The 5,325-nt window shown below is 34.0% G+C and overlaps 1 non-coding gene across 1 annotated transcript; it reads right to left on the bottom strand.

The window, feature by feature from the left end:
* Positions 1–362: 362 nt before the first annotated feature.
* On the bottom strand, positions 363–433 carry Trnag-ccc (transfer RNA glycine (anticodon CCC)). Its single transcript has one exon. It is a non-coding gene; the product is annotated as a tRNA-Gly (tRNA).
* Positions 434–5,325: the final 4,892 nt, after the last annotated feature.

Raw genomic sequence — 5,325 nt, 5'->3', positions numbered from 1 at the left:
AGGCTGTAAACATTTTGCGCAATATCGATTTTTGTCACTGCGACCTCGACTTTAAGCATCTAGTGCGATCTACTGGGAGCGCTGGGAACTTCTGCCTCATCATTCCCTCTCCAGTTCACGACAATGGCAACACTACTCGTCAATCGTTTTGTCACATGCTGACATGTCAGACCAAAAACTAAAACTCATACATTTCAAAGAACTAATCGAAAAACAGGTGGTCAAATTGCTATATACTGATTCCAATACATATAATACATATAATGTATTTTAAAAACAGGAAAACATAAAAATATTCTAATATTATGTAACAAAACTAGATAGATAATCAAAAAGTTTTTGTAATAAAAAAAAATAAAAAGTGCACCGCCCGGGAATCGAACCCGGGTCGCAAGAATGGGAATCTTGCATGATACCACTACACCAGCGGTGCTACATGTAAGGAGGTAATTATTAATAGTATATAATACGTAGTAATTACGTTTGGCGTAATGTTTATTATAGAACAAATAAAACTTAACATTATAAACTCTTGATTAGAGTTTATATTTTACATTTTCTTCTGCCAATATTAACAATTTATTTTAATTATTTTCTAACGAGTTTTAAGATAAAGCATTTTTTCCCCCCTTCCTGTAAACAATTGAATTAGCTTCGTTTCATAGTATTTTTGTAGTTTTATGGTACACAAAAGCGCCCAACTTCGGTGTGTTAGTGCACAAATTCATTACATTATATATATTTTATACTATGGACTATGGTACGCGTTCAGAAAAATTACTTTTGTAAGAAGTAATTACCTACCGTGTCTGAAAATCTAACTAAATTTTCACTTTGGTTATGATCACCTGTACATGCGAAAATCTAGACCCTAATCAAACCCAAAACATGTAAACCAGTAAAAATTTTATAGGTCATATTGGCACCCTGTTTTGAAGTGACCCATAACGGCTGTAATTTTAAATGCAAGCTAGAGTTGTTAAGCATTGTTAAGTAACATTATTATGTAAATAACACGAAAGGAAAAAATAATAGAGACTGGTAGACAAAATGGAAGTCTTGCATTTGTTAGCTCTGCAAATTTGAGCATATTAACTACTCACAAAATTACAGAAAACAAAATTACGAATTAGCTATGTTGAAAAAAAAACTTTAATAAAAACGTGTGTAAATGTTATTTAATTATTTTGAAACTAAAATGATTAGGATATGTTATCAAAAAAGATAATTTAAATTTCAGATAGTTACAATGTTATTTGAATTTTTTTATTTACAATTATTTCAACAGATATCTTTAAATGGGAAATTGTATATTTTTTTGTTGTTTCGTATGAAACAGGTGAAAGATTTACTTAATAGAACACGATATATCACTCAGATATTAAAAAAAAAAAAATAGTATGTTCAAAACTAACCGCATTGGAGTGTTCTGACGTCAGAGCGGAAAAAGTCAATAATGAATTCATCCGAATCGAAACATACCAACACGCAAATTACAAATTTAGGTACTAATCGACCTGCCTGGAATAATATATTAATAAGCTAATTATTCCGGCTAGCTACAGTTCACTATGTTAATTTTGGCTACCATGCCTTGTTTATCATTTCGGGATCAATACGTAGCATACCGGTACATGTTTTTACTGTGGTTAATGGTAACATTACGAATGAGTAAAAAAATATTTCACGTTTGTACCAAACATACGACAGCCCTCAATGCTTTCAGGTCTTTATTAAATCGACATGTTTGAGATAAATATGTTTAGTACAAATGATAAGTTGGAAAAATCACTGTGCGAGAACACATTTGAGAGTTTGTACAGATAAATGTAGTTAACAAAACCATGACAATACACGGATAAATTATTTGCATTATCAATCTACCATGTTTCGAAAACAAAATTCTCGGGTTTATTTCAGTAAAGTCGCGCCTACGACGCGATGTAAATGGAAAATATTTCTTCTCAGTACGAAGAGCGCTGTAATGATCGCAAATGTTTTTTTTTTTTTTTTCAAACCAACCAGTATATTACATCCGTTGCGTCAACGCGAAATAAATGGCGGACGCGACAGACTTGCCGGTTAGACAGATTACCTATTTCCGTCGCGTCGCTGGCGCGACGTTACTGAATTGAAAGTTAGATTTTTGTTTACGAAAGATGGTTAAACTGGGTGCGTTGAAAACACTACTATTATTCTATCATTTTAAAGGATTTGTTTGCTAAATTTATTTGAGATATCTCTGAAATGTGTTCATGAGGTTGGTTTTTTTCCAATTGAATGTTAAATTTGAATTAAATATGTTTTTCTCCCCTCAAATATGTCGATTAAAAAAATTGGCAAAGCGTGGATGGCTGGCGTATGTTTGTAACGGATGTGATAGCAAGAAAAATGCTGTTTTTTATCGTGTTTTTTTTTGTTCGTCGCGCAGCACAGTGCGGCCGAAGGCCACATTATGCGGCCAAAAGTCGAAAAGTTAAGGGAACGATCTGAAATTTTGTATCAGGGGGGGTTTTCGTGTCACTGATTACGAATCCGCTATCAGAATTAAAAAAAAAAATTAATGGCAGGATATAATATGGCGATACAAAAAAAATATTAAAATTAAACATTGTAATATACATATTAAGAGTTTTCAACCGTAATATAATATGCATAATTATACTACATAAGATACACTGCTATTCTACGTTTACAAAATATATTCTATGTAAACAAATATGACTGAAAAAAAATTACTTGCTGTGTCAGTAATCCCGCATTCACTGCATATATCCCTATTCCCACCCCCTCTTTCTTTCTCTCTCTCTCTCTCTACCTATTCTTTTTGCTTTCTATATTATATTATCTATACTAATATATAAAGCTGTAGACATGTTTACCTTTGTTAGGTTATAAGTTATAACTTATAACTAATTAACAATACAACTATACTTGAATTACAAGCTAATTTTAATTTTAATTTGCCATCATAATATCGAGATATATATGTAAAATAATAATAATTAGTAAATAAAATAAAATAAATAAGAGTAGAATAATCAACCACTCTCAATTGTTTGTTTGATTTGTTGTTTTACCTTAAAGATTGGTTAGTTTTTTCCGTCGTTTTTTCGTTGTTTGTCAAAAGTGTAAATTGATTAGTATAAAAATTTTATTGAAAATATGCCGATAAAGTAAAAAAATCCATAGCGAAGCCGTGGGATATAAGCTAGTTTTAACATGTATATTTCTGTCTTTCTTTTTTCTCTAAATGTTTTTATTTGTATGCTTTATTTCTTTCATTTATTATTATAACACTTGTACCGAAAATCCTACTTCATTTATGAAAAAAATGCATAAAAATTCAATAGGCAGGTAAAGGCAGCTGAATTTGGTTTTATTCAGTAGATAATAGTTTTATGTATAACCTACAAAAAAAAATTAAAACAGCATTTTACGGCAATCTATTACTTTTTTATCTAAAAATTCAAATTTTCTTAATAGATAAAGAAAATAAACCTATAGTTCTATTTCTATTTCTAATATTTTTTTATTTAACAGTTGAATACTAGAATTTTTTTTCTCATATTTGACTTACTTTCAGATGTTGACTCCATTTTGTTCCACTTGATTTTCTTTATCTCAAAAACTTTCACACACACATAACGAAAGCGTCCTGTCCCCTCTGTATCCACCACAACGTAGCGCTCGGACGAAGGCCACATTCCGACTGACATTGTGGAGGGGATTTTGGGAAAGGGTCGTTGCTGGGAACGATTTTCGTTTCTTAAGGGATCCCTTTAGCCAACACACTGATGAAAACAACCCTAACTAAAAACTTATTTTTCTACTTTTGGCCGCACATTGGGCCTTCGGCCGCACTGTGCGCAGGTGAGAACCGCGTGTTTACAATAACGCGACATTTTGCTGTCGCATCGCGTGACACGCGTCGCGCTGTCGCGCTGCCGTGGTTAACGTGATTGGCTGGGAAATATATTCTCTTGCCTCGTGTCCGACCTTCGCGCTGTAGCGGCACCAGCGGCACCCGCAGAGGACTAATATCGGCCTCTGTATACCAAATCAAATCCTGATTTGAATGGTCGGTGGCGAATCAGGCCGTCTGGCTCCACTTACAATAGCTATGAATAGAGACCTGCAAAATTCGCAGTTTCGATGGCCTTCAGAATAGACTGCACATACTCCTGTACACTCGGGCAAATAACGCAAGTTCATTGGCTGCCGACTTGTAAGTCGTCTCAGCTGGTTTGTCTGTGATTCGATCCTTCTTTGGTTGAGGGTTTATAACTGGTTGAGATTCGCCCAGATGAACAGTAAGCCAATAGCAAAATTATCTAAGAGGTATAAGTGTTTGAATTCTAGCCTATCACCGAATGAATCCGCGAATTTTGCAGGTCTCTAGCTATGAATGACTAGCGACTGGAATGATTCACAGATTCAGTGACCTTCAAGGTAGACTACACAGTCCTCCGTATACTCGGGCAAATAACGCCAGATCGTTGGTTGCCGACTTGTGAGCAGTCCCTACTGGGTTGTCCCTGTTTGGATTATTCTTGGTTTAGGCTTTATCATTAGCCCTGAGTCCTCCAGATAAACAGTGAGCCAATAGCGAAAGCAGCTCAAATGTACGTTGTGTTTGAATTTCAGAGCCTACACGGCGAAATGAATCCCCGAATTTTTTTTCCCCGTTTTCTAGCAATGACCATACCGACAGAAATTTTTTCAGAAATATTTACGGATTATTTGACAAAGAATGTACTTCAAATACAAAAAGGTTTCTTTGAAGTTCCATAAACTGATTCATTCGTAATATATACGCCAGATTTTAAATTCCGAGTTCTTTGTCCTGTCGTGAACACGGTGAACATGAGCCTGGAAGGCACCTGAGGGTACTTGCTGTGAACTTAACAAGTTTGTGAAGTATTTTATTAATACTTTAATATTAGTCTGTTTTTGCGTGAAGTAAATGAACCCAGTGAACTTTATTCGTATAATCCCACGAAAAAATTATAGATAACTTATCACCAGTGTTTTCCCTGACTTTTAGGTGGGTAGAAAGGAACTCTTAAGACGCCATATTAGTTAGAACAGTTTTTAAGCATTAAGAATGTTTTAACGTCTTGTATTGAAAATTTTGTTTCGTTAAGACAGAGCTCACACTTTAAGAAAATTTCGAACACCAGAATGAAATAGTTTCTTAAATCAGTATTTTTTTACATTTGTAGTCATTAACTAAAATAGCTCCAATACAAAACGTCAATGACTTCACCGAGAAAACAATTTATATAATCTCCACTCACTTTTAACTTCAGTCATTCTACTAAA

Source organism: Bacillus rossius, chromosome 5 (assembly GCF_032445375.1).
Source record: "Bacillus rossius redtenbacheri isolate Brsri chromosome 5, Brsri_v3, whole genome shotgun sequence".
Taxonomy (NCBI): Eukaryota; Metazoa; Arthropoda; class Insecta; order Phasmatodea; family Bacillidae; genus Bacillus; species Bacillus rossius.
The sequence above is the reverse complement of the archived record's forward strand: the minus strand, read 5'-3'. Positions and strand labels throughout refer to the sequence as shown.